Here is a 19,985-nt window from a genome sequence, read left to right on the forward strand (position 1 = left end):
GGGGGAAATCCATTTCATTTAAATGATTTGCAGGTGGTTCTGGATTGAGAGTGGGCGGTTCAAGAGGGAGTCCCGTGTTCCATCCTGGCTGTGCTACTAGGTACTTTTGTGGCCTTGGTTCATTAATTTGAGTCTCTGGGCCTCAGTTTTAAAATATGAAAAATGATAAGGCAATCTTGACTGTGAGAGAACAAGAGCTTCGTAGTTTCTGTTTTCCCTGTGAATGAGAGTTTAAAGAATGTCCTTGGAACTCTTGTTAACAAGGGCAAGTTCTGGAGTTGCTCAGTCCTGGGTTAAAATCCTGAAGGCATTCATTTCCTAGTTCTTTGACCCTGGGCAAATTACTTAATCCCTCTAAGCCTCAATTTCCTAAAAAATAAGTCAAACAGTAGTGGGTTGTTTTTGTGTGAGTATTTAAAGAGACAAGCCACATAAACTGCTTAGCACAATGCCTGGTACATAGTAAGTTTTCAAACAAACAGACCCATCAACAGCAGCAACAAAACCCACGAATTCATGATGATGGAGGAAGTTAAATTAGATCATCCCTGAAGTCTTTTCCAGCCCAACACTCTTTGTGCTTGTTTCTCTTTTTGTCTGTGATCCTGGGGTGAGACACTCAGTAGACATTTATGACCTAAATATTGACGAGGAAGAAGGATTTGGTTTCTGATTTCTGACATATATTACACAGTCAAGAAAAAATATTTCCGATGGGGAAAAAAACTGACATAAAATGCAAATACACTAAAAAAAAAAATATATGGCTCACCAGACAGTGCCCCTCCTCCTCTCCCCGTGAGACATCTGAGGATCCTGTGCTGCACAGAATCCAAAGAGCATCTTCCACTAATGACCCGTAATAAATTGTTTCCTCGATGCATTCACTAGGACAGGTGATTATTTGTTTCTCAAAATATAGCAGTAAAATCAGAAGGAGTCATGGACTTGGAGAAAATGTGGTGGCTGATTATTCCTCTTCCTTTTTTTTTTTTTAACATCTTTATTGGAGTACAATTGCTTTACAATGTTGTGTTAGTTTCTGCTGTATAACAAAGTGAATCAACTATATGTATACATATATCCCCATATCCCCACCCTCTTGTGTCTCCCTCCCACTCTCCCTATCCCACCCCTCTAGGTAGTCACAAAGCACTCAGCTGATCTCCCTGTACTATGCAGCTGCTTCCCACTAGCTGTCTATTTTACATTTGGTAGTGTATATAAGTCCATGCCACTGTCGTGTCCTCAAGTCCATTCTCTACATCTGCATCTTTATTCCTGTCCTGCCCCTAGGTTCATCAGAACCATTTTTTAAAATTAGATTCCATATATATGTGTTTTTGTTTTTCTCTTTCTGACTTACTTCACTCTGTATGACAGACTCTAAGTCCATCCACCTCACTACAAATAACTCAGTTTCGTTTCTTCTTACGGCTGAGTAATATTCCATTGTATATATGTGCCACATCTTCTTTATGCATTCATCCGGTGATGGACACTTAGGTTGCTTCCATGTCCTGGCTATTGTAAATAGTGCTGCAGTGAACATTGTGGTACATGACTCTTCGAATTATGGTTTTCTCAGGGTATATGCCCAGTAGTGGGATTGCTGGGTCCTATGGTAGTTCTATTTTTAGTTATTTAAGGACCCTCCATACTGTTCTCCATAGTGGCTGTATCAATTTACATTCCCACCAACAGTGCAAGAGGGTTCCCTTTTCTCCACACCCTCTCCAGCATTTATTGTTTGTAGATTTTTTGATGATGGCCATTCTGACCCATGTGAGGTGATACCTCATTGTAGTTTTGACTTGCATTTCTCTAATAATTAGTGATGTTGAGCATCCTTTCATGTGTTTGTTGGCAATCTGTATATCTTCTTTGGAGAGATGTCTGTTTAGGTCTTCTGCCCATTTTTGGATTGGGTTGTTTGTTTTCTTGATATTGAGCTGCATGAGCTGCTTGTAAATTTTGAAGATTAAACCTCTGTCAGTTGCTTCATTTGCAAATGTTTTCTCCCATTCTGAGGGTTGTCTTTTCATCTTGTTTATGGTTTCCTTTGCTGTGCAAAAGCTTCTCAGTTTCATTAGGTCCAATTTATTTGTTTTTATTTCCATTTCTCTAGGAGGTGGGTCAAAAAGGATCTTGCTGTTATTTATGTCAAAGAGTGTGTTTCCTATGTTTTCCTCTAAGAGTTTTATAGTGTCCAGTCTTACATTTTTAGGTCTTTAATCCATTTTGAATTTATTTTAGTGTATGGTGTTAGGAAGTGTTCTAATTTCATTGTTTTCCATGTAGCTGTCCAGTTTTCCCAGCACCACTTATTGAAGAGGCTGTCTTTTCTCCATTGTATATTCTTGTCTCCTTTATCAAAGATAAGGTAACCATATGTGCGTGGGTTTATCTCTGTGCTTTCTATCCTGTTCCATTGATCTATATTTCTGTTTTTGTGCCAGTACCATACAGTCTTGATTACTGTAGCTTTGTAGTACCATCTGAAGTCCAGGAGCCTTATTCCTCCAGCTCCGTTTTTCTTTCTCAATGTTGCTTTGGCTATTTGGAGTTTTCTGTGTTTCCATACAAATTGTGAAATCTTTTGTTCTAGTTCTGTGAAAAATGCCATTGGTATTTTGATAGGGATTGCATTGAATCTGTAGATTGCCTTGGGCAGTATAGTCATTTTCACAATGTTGATTCTTCCAATCCAAGACCATGGTATATCTCTCCATCTGTTTGTATCATCTTTAATTTCTTTCATCAGTGTCTTATAGTTTTCTGAGTACAGGTCTTTTGTCTCCTTAGGTAGGTTTATTCCTAGGTGTTTTATTCTTTTTGTTGCAGTGGTAAATGGGAGTGTTTCCTTAATTTCTCTTTCAGATTTTTCATCATTAGTGTATAGGAATGCAAGAGATTTCTGTGCATTAATTTTTTATCCTGCTACTTTACCAGATTCATTGACTAGCTCTAGTAGTTTTCTGGTAGCATCTTTAGGATTCTCTATGAATAGTATCATGTCATCTGCAAACAGTGACAGCTTTACTTCTTCTTTTCCGATTTGGATTGCTTTTATTTCTTTTTCTTCTCTGATTTCTGTGGCTAAAAATTCCAAAACTATGTTGAATAATACTGGTGAGAATGGGCATCCTTGTCTTGTTCCTGGTTTTAGAGGAAATGGTTTCAGTTTTTTACCATTAAGAACGATGTTGGCTGTAGGTGTGTCATATATGGTCTTTATTATGTTGAGTTAGGTCCCCTCTATGCCTACTTTCTGGAGATTTTTTACCATAAATCAGTGTTGAATTTTGTTGAAAGCTTTTCCTGCATCTATTGAGATGATCATATGGTTTTTATTCTTCAATTTGTTAATATTGTGTATCACATTGATTGATTTGCCTATATTGAAGAATCCTTGCATTCCTGGGATAAGCCCCACTTGATCATGGTGTATGATCCTTTTAATGTGCTGTTGGATTCTGTTTGCTAGTATTGTGCTGTATTCCTCTTCCTTTTATCACACCTGGTCAGAGCGTCTCATTACTTTCTTTATGAGAGTCGCATGGTTGGTATTTTTTCATATGCACATTATCTAGAAAAATATGAGATAGACAAAAAGTGGGTTATTAACATGGATCCCCGACTAAATTTAGGACCCAGCAAGGTGGAAAGATAAAGAAGTCTGACTCAAAGTCTGTGGAGCAGGGAAATTGAGAAGATGAGATCTCACCTTTGTGGTGACAGTGTCTATTTTGCAATGCAAAACCATCCTCACCTCCATGAAAAGTGAGGCTAAAGAGACCAAGTGGATTAAAGGCTGCACCCAGGAAAGGAGTAAGAGTTGGGTTTTACCTTCTGCTCATTTTATTTTTATTTGTAAAAAAAACCTAGAATTTCATTTCAAGGTATTATTTGAGTTGCTTGCCTCTGTATAAGCCCTCCACCCTAATTCCTCACACTTTGCCCAGCTTACTTGCTTGAAATACAACCTCCTTGCTCTCAAACCCTGAAAACAGTATAATTATTATGTAAATGTATTTTGGAACACACATTTTTATATGCTAGCATTTAGGAAATTTTAAGGAACTATTGTCTGATAATATATGGGATAGACTTAAAGACAGTTTGTCAGAGATAATTTACTCTTTGTTCTGTGTGTGTGTGTGTGTCTGTGTGTGTGTCTGTGTTTAGTTTTGATCATAGTTCACATTTATTGAGCATTTTGAATCCCGGTGCTTTTCCAAGTTCTTTATCATTTAATCCTCACAGATAGGACCCCATTCTTTTTTTTTTTTTTTTTTACATCTTTATATTTGGAGTATAATTGCTTTACAATGTTGTGTTAGTTTCTGCTGTATAACAGAGTGAATCAGCTATATGTATACATATATCCCCATAACCCCTCCCTCTTGCACCTCCCTCTCACCCTTCCTATCCCACCCTAGTTCTTAGGTGGTCACAGAGGTGGTCACAAAGCACCGAGCTGATCTCCCTGTGCTATGCGACTGCTTCCCACTAGCTATCTATTTTACGTTTGGTAGTGTATATATGTCCATGCCACTCTCTCACTTCGTCCCAGCTTACCCTTCCCCCGCCCCTGTGTCCTCAAGTCCATTCTCTACATAGGACCCCATTCTTAAGATTCCTTGGATACTGTTAGAGCCCACAATTAGGACAATTATTTCCCTCATTCTGTAGTTGAGAGAACTGAGGTTAGTGATGCAAAGTTATTCACCCAAAGTCACATAGCTAGATAGTGATGGAGTAGGATTTGAACACAGGTCTGCCTGATTCCCAAACCCACTCTTTGAGCCACTGCACAGTACTTGTGTTTACAAAAAAGCACATGCAAGTAAATTAAACCTTAAGAAATGCACATCCTTTTACCCATTGCTGCTTGTGTTTTGCTTAGCTTGCTGCAGCCACTTTGTGCATTCCTTTATTATAATACTTATTACTTTGTATTATAATTAGTTTATGTTTCTTTCATTCTTTACTGGTGGTTCTTGACTTTTCTTGTGTGATAAGGGATGGTAGTGGCAGTCATGAACCCCTCTGAGGACTTACCAATGTTAGGAACTCTCTCAATCAAAATGTGTGTGCATTTAGACTGGGTCAATGCTCTAGTGATTACTTATGTAACATTATATATTTCCCCCATCAAAATATAATTTGAGTGTTCTTAGATTTTCCAGACCTATGAGATCACTCTTTTATTTAGTATCTTAATACTAAATACTTCATAAAGGAAATCTAGTCCCCTTCTGAAAACATCTGAGTGTTTGCTGTAAATGCTTCTGAGTTTTTGTTGTCATATGTTACCTCTGGGTCCAGCTGCATGCAGCTCCAGAATCAGCTTTGGAGAATGGTTGACATGCTTAGTAAGGACCTAAGGATAGTTTGAGGTAATTTAAGAAGGGACAAAAAGGAAAAACTAATAGTTGGGCATCAGACACAACTCTTCCTCAAATTTCTAATTGGATACTTTACCTGATATATGGCCATCTTGTTGAGTATTCAGAATAAATGGATGAATGACAGAATAAATCTATAGACCCTTTAGATATTAATGAACTGGGTAGTTCCAACAAACCCTTACACAAGACTGTAAGGTCCTTAAAGGCAAAGATTTTTTCTACATTCTTCACCACTTTATACCCAAAAACTGATGCTCAAAAACTATTTGTTAAATATATTAATAGAATAAATCCACGAACCCACGTACATTGGTACACTAAAGAGAAGATTATCTCCTCTTTTTTAAACTTCTTCCTTTAAAACCAGGCTAGAAGCCCTTAAAAGAATATTTCCAAATACAAGAGCATTATTCCCCCCAAAGAGAATTATGCCATCACCTCTTTAATGCTGTTTATAGAGTACCACTCTTTCCTACTTATCACATTTCTAGTTATTCTATCTTTTCCATAGACTATAAGCTTATAAACTTGATGAGGGTAGGAACCACTTTTATCTGTATACCATTGTATTTCCAGGTTTTAGATGGAGATAATAAATATTTGTTGAGGGAGATTAATTGCATCAATGAATGGATGATTAAATCAACCAGTTGATCCATCCATGAACCATGGGTTGGCTTAGATTGTAAACATCTTGCAAAGGCTTATTCCATTTTGTATTCCTGACCTATACCATAGAATCTGGCACAGAGTAGGTGTTCGATAGATGCTTCTTGAATGAAATAAACACACGCATAAATGACAGTCTTGGATAAGTAGTGTGGTTCGATAATTTATTGTCCAACTTGGGACTCTTTGTTCCTGAAGGCAGGCACCATTTGTAATTATGCCAGGATATCAGGCATAGACCAGAACTTCCCAGACACACTGGGAAATTTGGTCACCCTATGGATCAAGATGATACCAACAAAGTAGATTTTTGTTTAGGGAAAATAAAAGCCAATTCATTGCAGTGCAGTTCCCCTGAACATTTTTTAAATACCACCCCAAGCCATAAATTAACTCTAAATAATTAAGCTACACATATTATTTACTTTGGAAATCCCAAGATCCTTCCTATCTCCAAGAGGTCCTAAAAACTGGAGGGCAGGCTCAAAACATCCCAGAGAGCAATTGGGCATTTACCTGCTGGCCGGAGGGGTAAATTGTTGTAACGATTTGCATTTTTGCTTTTTTAACCTATGGAAAGAGAATAAACATTCCCCTGGGAATACTGCTCTCCTAACCCTCTTGCTTACCGCAAATGTTCCCAGCCTGCTTTGGTCTGAAGTTTCTGCCTAAGGCATCTCTGGACCGTAGTGCAGCCTTCACTTCTATCCACTTTAGATTAGATCCATTTATGTAGCTCAGACTAGAACTAGCTAATCTCCAGAGCCCGTGGTGTTGGGAATGAACTGGGGCTACAATTGCATTCTGGTTTATGGGCTTCATCTCCTGTTTGTGGGTTGCAGAATCCTCTGGTCAAACTAACTTTCAGGCAGCGTGGGTGGAAGAGTGACTTTAGAGTTAGAAGAAAAGGCTGTGGGCTAAAGTCATACTCTGCTCTTCAGATGTCTGTGTGAACCTGAGGAATTCATGTAACTTTTCTGAGCCCCTTTTTACTCCTATGAAAAGAGGTTATGTTGTGAAGGTTACAATATTAAGGGAACCTTAATGTGAAGGTGCTTTATAAACTGTAAGGGACAGTACAGAAACTGTGAAGGCCTAAACAGATAAACACATACACATCTTGTAGCTGCTCTGGACATCATCAGTGATAACATTAGGATGCTGCCAGGTTCTACACTACTGTTTGTCCTTCTCTTCAGAAAACAGTTAATAATGTCAGTGAAGTCCAATAAGTTAATTTTGCCTCTTTTTAAACTTGACATTAATGAAATTATACTGTACATATTCTTGGATTTTATTTCTCTTTACTGTAATATTCCTGTAATTTAATTATATTTCATATTGCTCTGTATGGCCAAAATTCACCCTTCAATGCTATTAAGTATTTCATGTCTTTGTTTTCTTTTTTGTTATTGTTATTACACACAATAGTCCTATGAACATTCTTTTACTTGTGTCCTTGTGTGAAACTGCAAGAATTTAAGGGAAAATTTTGAGTTATAAATAATTCACATCTTTAGTTTTACTAGGTTATGTCTAATTATTTTCTTCAATGGGTAAAATAAATTGAAATACCACTAGGAGCATGTGAATTTTCTAATACCTACATATCCTAGCCAACACTTGATATTGTTCAGCTTTTAAATATTTGCTAATCTGGTGGTTATAAATGGTACTGTATTATGGTTTCAATTTGTACTTTCCTGATTACAAAGAGGATAATTATTATTTAATACATTTATCCACTATTTGGATTCCCTGCTCTGAAGTACCTAGTCACATCTTCTGCCTATTTTTCTACTTGACTGTCTTTTTCTTATTGATTTGTTGGTATTCTTTATATTTTTGGTGCACTAATGAATTGTTAGTTATATGTGTGGCAAATATCTTCTCTCAACTTGTGGTTTGAGTTTCAGCGCATTTAAAAAAAATTTTTATGTCGGAAGAAGTTGTTTTTTCCCCCCTGTGTGATCAAATTTAACTATTTCTTTTAATTGTCAACCCATTTGTGTCATATTTAAGAAAACATATACTGCCTTGGCGCAAAATATTCTCCTGTATTGTCCTCTAAAAACTGTAGAATTTTGCCTTTTGCATTTAAGTCTTAAATCTACTTGGAATTAATTATGGTGTATGGTATGAGATGGGACAAATTTAATTTAATTTTTCCTGTGGATAACTAGTCCAAATGCCTGTTTTATGGAAAGGCCATTCTTTTCTATAGATTTTCAGTGCAGGCTCAGATTTCCATGTGTCTGTGGGTCTGTATTTCCAAGTAGCATTTTAAAAAGAGAAACAGAATCATCCTCACTGAAGCTCTCATTTACTGAGAGCTTAGTTTGGGCTAGGAACTCTGCTAAAAGCTGTTTGTATGCATTGTTTTATTTGCCCTTCAAATAATCCTGTTGCGATTGGTGGGCACTATTCGTTTTATCCCCATTTTACTGATGAGTAAACTGAATATCATACATGAATTATATAAATTAAGTAATCAGCTTTTCCTACTAAGGAGTAGAGACTAGCAATGAACTCTATATGAAAGACTTGTTTATTTTGCAAGGCACCATTTTGGTTTGAGAAACCAGAATGTATCCTTAAAACCCTGAGTTTTCATTAGTTATCTATTGAGAACCTACTGTATAGTGCAGGGAACTCTACCCAGTGCTCTGTGGTGACCTAAATGAGAAGGAAATCCAAAAAAGAGGGGATATATGTATACGTACAGATGATTCACTTTGCTGTACAGTATAAACTAACACAATATTGTAAAGCAAACTATACTCCCAAAAAAATCCAAAAACGCTGAGTTTTTAAAATGCCTTTTTGAAGCTTTAAACTTTATTTCAAATACAGTTGGGAAAATGATTATAAGCACACTTCCTGCTCACCTCTGCTCCTGCCGTGCCATCTCAAAAAGCTTTTTATGGAGTATTTTGCCAGAATCTACTCCTTTTCCTGTTTTTGTTATGTTTTTCCTGTTAGATCTTAGTTTGCTGCAGTTTTTTTCTATATTTTTCATTCTGACATTTTTTAAATGAGGAGAATCATACAGTCATAATATGTCAGAACTGAATGAGACCTTAGAAATCTTCTCATTCAGAGATCCTCAAAGTATAATTCGTGGATCCACAAGACCTTTGTAAGGGGTCCACAAGGTAAAAATTATTTTCGTAATAATACCAAGAAGCTACCTGCATCTTCACTCTCACTAGTGTAAAGTGAGTTTCTCAGAGGCTACATGACATGTGTTATCACAACAGATGGAATGTAGACATAGACAAGAGAATCCAGCTGTCTCCCACTTACTAAACATAAAGAAGATTTGCAGCAATGTAGGAGAGCTGCTCTTATAATTGTTTTCTGTTTTGGAAAATCTAGTTATTTTTCAATAATATGTTTTTATGTTAACCTGCATTGGGTTTATTAATGTTACCCTTGAATTAATAAATAGTTTAAAATTTTCTCAGTTTTAGTTACCAACATAGTAAAAGTGATTGAAATAACCCACAGAACAAAAGCTCTTTTGGGTCCTTAATAATTTTTAAGAGTGTAATGGGATCCTGAGACCAAAAAAAAAAAAAAAAAAGGGAGAAACTTTCATCTACTTTAGCTTAATGCCATCATTTTGCAGTAAAGAAGTGGAGACCTAGACTTCCTCAAGGGTGTAGTTGTTGCATTTAAATCAGCATTTTTTTCTCATCTATCTTCTGACATTGCTAATCATTTCTCTTGCAGATATGTATCTATGGCGCTGCCATATGTACTTCTGGTCTGGAGCACAGTCATAGCTTCACAGAAAGTATTCAGATATACTCATTGAATCAATGGTTATTATGAATTTTTAGAAATCCTTCTAGTATGTTCTTCAAGGGGTATAGGTAGGAGTTTCCTACCCAGAGCACCTGGTGTTGATGTTTTAGCATTTCCACAGAAAGATTAAGAGTAACTTAGTAATCTGCAATCCTACTACCCAGGCATAATCACTGTGAACATTTTTGAGTAATTCTTATTTTTTTAGGTGTGGTTTTGAGAATTTGAGTACTACCCTATATTTTAATGAGTTTTAATCATAATTAACTAGCCATATATAATATATATGGTGGTTTATTCGTGACAGCACTTTCAAAGTTACTTTGAAATCTTGGCACACGCAAACGGCCATTATGTGGAGCTGAGTGACTCTGCTTTGGGGTGGGAAAAGTGGGAAGACTTTGTGTTAAATGATTCTCCCAGCAAAGTATCCCAAACATGTGAACAGTTTGGCCATTGTTAACAGTGCCAAGACACAATAGCTTTTGTTATTGTTTTAACTTATCATATATAAAAGCAGGAGAGGGGGCTTCCCTGGTAGCGCAGTGGTTGAGAGTCCGCCTGCCGATGTAGGGGACACGGGTTCGTCCCGCGGTCTGGGAGGATCCCATATGCCGCGGAGCGGCTGGGCCCGTAAGCCATGGCCGCTGAGCCTGCGCGTCCGGAGCCTGTGCTCAGCAACAGGAGAGGCCACAACAGTGAGGGGCCCGCGAACCGCAAAAAAAAAAAAAAAAAGCAGGAGAATATGAATGTGAAGTGAAGGATATAAATCACAATACAGTTTTTTAGCTAGTGAATTAGTTAGTTGAAGAACAGCAGGGGCAAGATTTTCCCCAGTCTTCAGAATCCATATGATGATTCACTTGGAATGTGGAATTTGAGGTCCAAATTGAATAAGTGATTGATCTCACTCATAATTAAAGAAATACAAATGAAAATACAACATAAACAATGCAGGGTCTTAGCTTCCAGGGTAGCAAGGATTAAAAGATTGCATAATAGTGTTGCTAAGAAATGTAAATAAAAATAACCATTTAGAAAAGGCAATATGATGATGTCTAGAAAAATTAAAAGGCATATATCCATTTACTTAACAAATTCCCTCTACACCGAAACATCTATGTAAGTTTGCAAAATACACATACAAGGATGGTATATCATTGTTTGTAATAGCAAAAATTAAATGATGGAAATATGCATCAATGGGGACCATTTTCTTAGTAAGCTCTGATATATTCAGGCAACCAAATCTAATGAAATCATTAAAAGGACTGAGGTAGAGATATAGGCACTGATCTCCAAGATATCTTGCTAAGATATAGCATGCTTCCATTTGTGTAATGGTGCAGGGTATATGTATAAATTGCATATATCTCTGTGTATGAATATAAAATTTCTGGGAGAATAAATAAGAAATTGTTTGCAGTAGTTACATCTGAAGGGTGGACTGTAGGTTGGGGTCAGGGAATGAGGTAAAAGAGACTTTTGCTTTTTGATAGATTATGTTCAAGTGTTACTTCTATAATTAAAAACATTTTAATAAAAAGCCTTAAAATTCTTATCTTTTTTGATCCAGCAATACAAATTTAAGGAATTAATCTTATGGAAATAATTATGTATGTATGCAGAGCCCTGGTCCTAAGATGGTCTTTTGGCATTGTTAATAAGTAAAGGATTAGAAGCAATAAGTGACCAGTCACAGAAAATGGGTTACATGAATTATAGTGTGTTATTAAAAATGATATTGTGAGAGAATATTTATACTATATTGTTAGATGGTGCTCCTTAAAGTATGTACAGTATAACTCAGATATCTGGGATGAGATGTATCAAAACGTGACTAGTGGTGGAATAATGAGTGATTTTTATTTTCTTTTAAAAAACAAAAATCTATTTCCTAAGTGCTTTAAAAAAAACACAACCCAGGTCATTTTAAGAAAATAAAAATAAAGGCTAAGACATTTAGATATTCCTGCTAAGAGTAAATTAATCTCCTCTTAGCATTGTTAGAACATGTGATTCCATATTTTCATAACCCAACTATTTTCTTAGCTTAGTAATGCTACTTACTGCTTGGCTTACATGCAGTGGAATTCCCATATAACTGATGCATTCATAAGACCTGTCTATTCAGCAGTCAGTTCCTTTCATAAAAGTATGTTGGAGCTTGTGTAGTGAAATATTTGGGGGACAGTATTTTCCTGTTATACCTGTATTTGTGTATCTAAGCTATATTAAATGAGCAATGAGATTCGATACGGTTTGTCAATATTCTGTTGATGATACTGTGGCATTTTATAAATAGATTTTATTTTTTTTGGTTAGATAGAAAAACTATGAAGCACTGTCATTTACTTTGTGAAAATTCAGATACTAGGTGGTAAAACCTTAATCGCACAGTTATAAAAACTGTACATTATGACTTTCTGAGTCTCCCTGACCACAGAGCATGGCCAATGCATGAGCTGCTCTCTGCTTGGCTGAACTGAACTGTATCATTTTAAGGCATCTGCCAACCCAACCCACCACTGATAAAGATACATTTAGAAGGGCACCTAAATATTAGAAAGTCTTTGTAGTAGAAGAAATGAATAGAATTTATTCTCTCAAATAATCTTTTAAAATACATACAACTTTGCTTCAACCTTAGCTCCTCCCTCCCAACTTCATGAGGTGCTTTATTTTTTTTTATTTACTTATTTTTTTTTGCAGTACGCGGGCCTCTCCCTGTTGTGGCCTCTCCCATTGCGGAGCACAGGCTGCGGACGCACAGGCTCAGCGGCCATGGCTCACGGGCCTAGCCGCTCCGCGGCATGTGGGATCTTCCCGGACCGGGGCACAAGCCCATGTCCCCTGCATCGGCAGGCGGACTCTCAACCACTGCGCCACCAGGGAAGCCCATAACATGCTTTATTTAAACAAATTTAAGCTCAGAGAATAATTTGGCGTTTCTCTGCCCACGTGTACATACTCTATCACTCAATATTCTGTGATAAGAAGATCATTTCTATTGCAGAATCTCTGGTGGCCATCTTGTCAGTTCTCTGAGAATGATATTTGCCTTCAGATCTACAGTTTTTGCACAGAAATATGAGGTGTGGGCTACATGTTTCGTATCAATTGAAATCCAATATTCTCCACTTACCGTTACTTTCCACTAAGTAAGTTGATAATCATACTCAAAGACAATGCAGTTTTACAGTCCTATTTGAACACCCTACCTGCATATTAGCTTAACACCTAGTTCATCTCTTATACCACAAAGGCATTCAAGGTGGTAAGGACAACTTTTCAGATACTGTCATTTCTATATTATATTATGAAGCATATGCATATATGGCTTTATTTATATTTACTCATACAGGCAACAGGTATTTCACACATAGAATTTAAAAGTGAGTACAGGTGGAAATACAAGCCCACTTTCCCAAATAACATTTAGCTGAGATTGCCTATTTATGCAATCCTTACCATTTAATATAGGGTTCACATTCCCATAGGAGGCAATTTTGGAACTTAGGAATTTGGCTACTATTCTCATCTACTATTCTCATCTAAAAATATCTCAGATGAACGGCTTCAAATACCAACAGTGTTGTTAGCAGTAATTTGAGTGCTTTAGTACAGAAACTATCTGCTCCTGCATTTAATCATTGTCTCCCCCTGCACACAGGAGCCCTGCATCGTTACTTGGTTACCCCAAGCAGTGCAGCACTGAGCTTGACAGTTTCCATATGGCTCATCACACTGGGGGAAATGTGGGAGTGAGGAATGCTGAGAGTGCACTTTCTTTCTTCCAAAATGAGATAGGAAGTGCTGCTGGCAGCTGTCTATCCACGAAACATCTAAGCAGGTTAGAACTTCATTCTCACACTGTCAAATGCCAGGTGGTGGAGCTTGCTTGTTTGTTTGCTTATGTTTTGTGTTGAGAGAAACCCAGCAGAAACGAGTCCATGTCAGTTCTCATGGGATGAGGCAGTAAACTGACCTCACCATTCAGATGTCTGCCTCCAATAGTTGCCTGTTTGCAATGAACATGGTTTGGAGCTTGAAAGATGGATCCTTTCCTCCAGTTTTTTACTTCGTTTTTTGGGAGCTGACAGATCCCTAGAGATAATTCCTGTTTGGGGGGCAATTGTATAAGCCTGGAACCTCCACTTTGACTGCTTTGTTCTTTTAGATATAGACAGTCAAGTTTAGGAGGTGCTAGAATGATAATCAGAAGTGCAAGAGATAAGAATTTTATTCTTTCGCTGAATCCTTAAACATTTTAATGCCTCTTACCCTGGACGATGTCGTAGTAGCCTCCAGTGAGAACCCTCAGTATTGGTTCTGATTTACTCAAATCAAAACTATGCTAAACCAAACCAAACCCAAACAAAATGTAGAGAAACCAGGTCAGTATTTTTGTACATTTTTGCCTTCATACTCTGTAAGTTATGTTTGTTTTAGAGAAGCAACAAGAAAGTGATATACATAAAGGATATAGGACTATTATGTTTTTAATTTTCCTGCAAGAAATGGATCATTCTCTTTCCTATAAGGTGAACTAGAAAATGTATCATCCCAAGATCTTTACAAATCAGAGTTCAGATGTACCCATGGAATCTCAATTTGCATTCTTAATGGGAATTTTTTACAGCTTCTTAAATGTGCCAGTATTCCATATGCTTGGGGGGAATGCGGTGGTAAGAAAGAAGAGCAAAAATCAGACTGTTTTATGCTGACACTGAAGCTTTTTCACATGAAAAGATAAAACAAAAAAATCAAGCAAACCTCTGCACTGTTGATAGACAAATGCAATTTTTTTTCCACAAGAAACTTAAAAAAAATAATTTACATATTTCTACAGAAACTTGAGCCCCTATGGCTCTTTTAGATCCATGGCAGAATTGTGGCATGGTGTCTGCCCAGCAGTACGGGTGAGCTGCACGGGCTGCAGGGAGAGGAAGGCCTGGGGCCTGGAGGCAGGCCTCTCAGTAGAAGGTGGGAGGTGCCGCAGCTGGGGGCGGGGGGCAGCAGGGGAGGGGGTAAGATGACAGACAATAGGGGCAATTTGGGTGGCACCACAGGAGATCAAGTAAGGCATCATGGACGTGTCCTGAAAAGTGGACAGGAGCCTGAAATCAGTACTGTTGACAAAATCAGCAAAGCGAACAGCAGCATCAAGAGCAAGGGTTGAGCATCTAGCAATGCCTTCCCATTGCCCATGGGAAAAAAAAAATCCAGTCTTTACCAGGCCTGCAAAGTCCTACGAAATTCAGCTCTCACTTTCCCCTCAAGCCCCATCTTTCTCTCCACTCCCCTGTTGCTTGCTGTGCTCCAGCAAATTCACCTGCCTGTGGTTCTTCCAACATTTCAAGCTTTTTCCCTACTCATGGCCTCTCTACATGCTGTTTCCTCTGCCTGGAATCCTGTTTGTCCCCATACTTCCCATCCACTGTCCTCAACATGGCTGACTCCTATTTCTTCAAGTTTCTGCTTCAGTGTGACCTCCTTCAGAGAGGTCTTTCCTGACTTTCTAATTTATAGGACCCTTGCCCAGTTACACCATGTCACAGTCATCTGGAGCCCTCTACCTGTCACCTGTGTGACCGAGGTCCTACCATCCTCCCCAACATAAATGGCTACCTGAGACCCAGAGAGGTCAAGTAAGTTGCCCAAACTATCAACACATACTAGCAAAGGATATATCACCCAGGATCCCAGCAAGGGAGAGACAGTACACTTGGATTTGCCTGATTTAAGGAGCCCTTCAGCTTAAAGATCCAGGAAATAGATAGGGCTGTGTGGAAAGGGTCATCTGTAAAAGACTGAGACATAGGTGAGGAATGTAGCAGAGAGGGAGGCAGGAGGGGAGGAAACCATACCACACTCTCCTTTCTCCCTTATCTCCTGCTATAGTGCTCCCTGCTGGGAAGCAGGAAAGCAAGGGAGCCAGTGATGTGATCTGCATAGATCAGCCCTTAGGGACACAGAACAGGATAAGAAAGGTCCATGTGGAGGCAAGCAGCAATGGAACAGGGATTTGAACTTAATCTGGTTCTGTAACAGATGCTCTTAACAATGACGCATGTTTCTCTCTCTGGTACCAAGTGCTTAATCAGGGCTGGTCCTGAGGTAATGAAGACCTGAAAGATCAGCGAGAGGTTACTGTTTTTCCTGCACTCATTGAAAAGCAGAGTAGGTGGATGTTGCTGAGCATCCTTCTCTATAGGAGAGAGCTAAGGACCATTTATTAATTAACTTAGTGCTTTTCAGAGGTGGAGGAGAGGTCTCCTTTTTATTTTGCTACCTCTTGGAGTTAATTATGTTTCTTAGAATAGCCTGAGTCTTGCAGCTGCTGGAGATGACCCTCCAGGTAATTTCAGCAGCACGCTCCGGGGCCAGCCTGTGTTTGATTCTTCTGCCTCATCACGTTCTGTCCAATGCCCGCAGAACGGGAAGGACATTCATGTAGGAGACCTCATTCCATTCTCCCAACAGAGCCCCAGTGAGACAAAGTGGCCAGCTCACTCCTAGAAGGTCTTTTTCTTCTTTCCAAAGGGAGCTTCAGGAACATATGGGAAAAGAGGCAGCCTAAACATTTGCATATATCTGTGCTCCAAGGCTGATTCACATAGAGGATCAGCAACCTGCATAAATTTAGCCAACGAGGGCAGCTGTGATAGTTGTGGGAATGAACGGTGACTGATTTCAATCATGCAATTATTTATCAAGTGCTTACCAGGGGACAAACACTTGGGGCTACTATGATGAACAAAACAGACATGGTGTCATCGTACTTTCAGAATCTCACTTTTAAAAATACAAATTGCCAGTTGAGATTGAAGGATGTGTCTTTCCCTCCCTTAGGGAATATAAGAGAGGGCGAAGAATAGAGCTTAAAACAATCATAGATGTGAGAGACATAAAAAACCATATTGCATAATAGCCTTTTAAACAACCATTACATAAAACCTGATGGTAAGATATGCATATATTCCATATGGCATGTGTGCATTATGTTTTTTATCATACAACTTGAATGTACACTTAGCTGCATCCCATCTTAATGAGAGGGATTTCTTGCTTTCTTTGTACTCATAGAATTCCCTCAGGTTTAGCTAGGAGAGCTAATAATAGCAACAGTAATAGTAAGTCACCTCATTAAGGACAATCACTTTTTGCTGAGTTTCGCATCATTCTCACTACTTAGCAGTGGCTCTTGGAATTTACTCAAGTCCTCCCAGTTTTCCAGAAAATGAAAAGGAAGCTTCTGTAGAAACACAAAACTTTGAAGATTCTCTAGGAAAGATCACAAATCTCAATGTGGCTCTGTGGCCAAATGCCAATATCATGTAGACAATCTAATAAACGGCTATGGAGCGTTTACTATCTGTAAGGCAGGGAACCAGGAAAAAACATGTGGTTAAGAGTGCAGGCTCTGAAATCAGATGTGTCAAAACCTTAGGGAGGTTATTTAATCTCCGAAGTCTCAGTTTCCTTCTCTTTAAATGGAGATGATATGAACATCTTCAAAATTTAGTTGTGAGGATGAAATGACATACCTTGTATGGCGCCTGGCACAGGTGAGCACTCAGTAGACATCACCTAATCCTACCAGTATTCTCATCATTACTTTTGTTATATCTGATTCCCTCTTCTTAAATAAGTAGGGCTCCAGGATATTGGGGATTTCCTACCCAGGGGCTGCTTTGTCAGATGCCATCAACAGAGACAAATTTTATATCAGCAGTGGTTTCAAGGGGGAAAGCATAAAGGAACAATCCAGAGGGCAGCCAATGGAGAAAAAAACAGATAAGATCAAGTGTTCAGAGGAGAAGTTAGAGGCTGAGTCCAGAGAAATTACCTAAGACAGTGTAGCTGTATCAGTTTTGATTCATTACTAACATCCTAGGACATGGATGGGCAAGAAGCCAATAGAAGCAAGCATGACCTGCCCTGGGCAGTAATGGTCAAGAATCTTAAATGCCACCTCAGACAGGACACAGGTGCTGCTCGCTGGGGTTCTGGGGAATCTGGGTTTAGTGGGGCTGATACGAGGGAGACAAAGAACGTAACTGTCCAAGAGTGAATGTGTCTGGACTCACATGTTAGAGAATAAATTTGCTTTCTGGGAAACAGGGTCTAAAAGAGAGAGCTGAATGGAACATGAGACGAAGTGAAGTTGAGGAGGAGTGAAGCACAGAGGATCTAGGACTTGTCCCATGAACTGCAAGGGGATGCCTGGCCCTCTCTCTGGATTCCAGCTTCAAGCGGTTTGAGGTAAAGATGCGACTGCAGCTGGAGCAGCAGATGTTAGAGAGTGACGAGAGGCTCTAGGGCAGGTAGGGGGAAGATTATGAAGCCTGCTCTAGACATTCCAGGGGAGTTCAGTCTGAGCCTATGGGCGATGGAGAGTCATAAAATTCCTTTCTTATTTTCTCTTGCTTTTTAAACAAGCAAGTGGCGTGATGAGATTTCTGTTTTAGGAAGGCCATAGTCTGCTTATAGCCACAGCCCTAATTGCCTCTTCCTCCTCACTCTCATGCAGCTTGGTTGTTGCCACATCATGATTTATGTTATAGTTATTTTTTTCCATGACTGTCTTCCTCCCAGTTGTGAAATTCCTTGAAGGAAGAAGACCTGTGTCTTAGACTTTGATCCCTTCAAAAATGAAAAGGGACAAGGATACAAAGATAAAGTGCGGATTTGGATGACATCCCATGAGAAGTTTGTTTCCAGAAACTCCTGAAGGGCTTGGGCTTGGGGCTCAGGTAGGGCAAGCTGTAATTGGGCCTGCAGCACTGGAAGCTTCCTGAGAGTCCTTTTCCTCTTTTTCATGTCTTCCCAGTCTTACCATATGCTTGGCACACAGCCCTCAACATGTGTTTAATAGGTGAAAGACTGGTACCTCTTCTTTGAAGGATGGCCATAGATGGGGACTTCAGAGTGGTGCTTTCCCCAGTGTTATGGTATCCTTGGTGATGTGCTGCTTTGGCAGTGTGGCAGCCCTCCTGGTCTCCTGGGAGATGCTTGGAGTAAAACCACTTCACATTGTACTGCCTGGAGCTGAGGCACAAACCCTGGCCATCACGTGTGGCCAGTGGAGGGCAGCAACAGGCAACAGAGCCAGGTCAAGCTTCTCAAGGGAACTTCCCTCTAGAGCCCACTGAACCACCAGATGTCTCTGGGCAGGGGAACTGAGAGTGCACAGGTGACAGGGAAGGGCTCATAAACAACCAGGAGGAAGAGTCAGTAGCACCTTGGGAGCAAGGTTGGGCTGTAGGGAAACTGAGAAGCTGCCCCTTGAAAGCCTTGAGCTAGGCTGGGGACTACCAATGGGAAACTAAAAACCTTAGCTGAGCACGTGGAGAAAGGCACAGCTAGCACCATTGTACAATCCCTTTGTGTTCTGCAGACCACCAGAGTCCTTGGTGAGCTGGATGAGGTACATTTTCCAGAGGACCTCAAAGAGAACCGCAAATGACCTCTAGGCCCTTTACTTCCTTGGAGAATGCAGTGGCTCTGGAAAAATTCCCTCCCCGTATTCTTTCCACATCCCTCCCACCTAAACCACTCATTTCTGTGTTTGTTCTTTAGCTGGCTGAGGAGGCTGGTCCTACACTGAAGGAAAAACCTGGGCTTTCCTTGGCATCTCTACAGCCTCACTAGGGGCAGTCTACGTCAGTTTACTGCCATGACTAGCAGAATTTAGGAGATGTTCTTCCCTTCTTTTAGCCTGTGCTTTACTGAGTTTCTGCTTACTGGCTAGGCAAGATCTCTGGGTTCTTTCTGGTGGCTGGTTTACCCACATTTTCACACCTAACGTAGTGTTCCAGCCTCCTCCTACTATGGCTTCCCAGGAGAAAAAATGTCTTTACACACACAAGAATAAAAATAATCATCCACAAAGTGTGAGAAAAGAGATACGGAATGAGGTGTACTCACTCTCTCGAAATTCCTCTTTTCCTTTTTTTTTTTCTTTTACCCTACCCACCTAACAGCCAATGGAACCAATTGTGAATTCCTTTTGTTAGTTTTGATGGTTAGAATTACTGACTGTAGGCTTTTTGACTTATTTAGAAGAGATAATGTTTGAATGTTCCG

This window comes from Mesoplodon densirostris, chromosome 6, assembly GCF_025265405.1.
Source record: "Mesoplodon densirostris isolate mMesDen1 chromosome 6, mMesDen1 primary haplotype, whole genome shotgun sequence".
Lineage (NCBI taxonomy): Eukaryota > Metazoa > Chordata > Mammalia > Artiodactyla > Ziphiidae > Mesoplodon > Mesoplodon densirostris.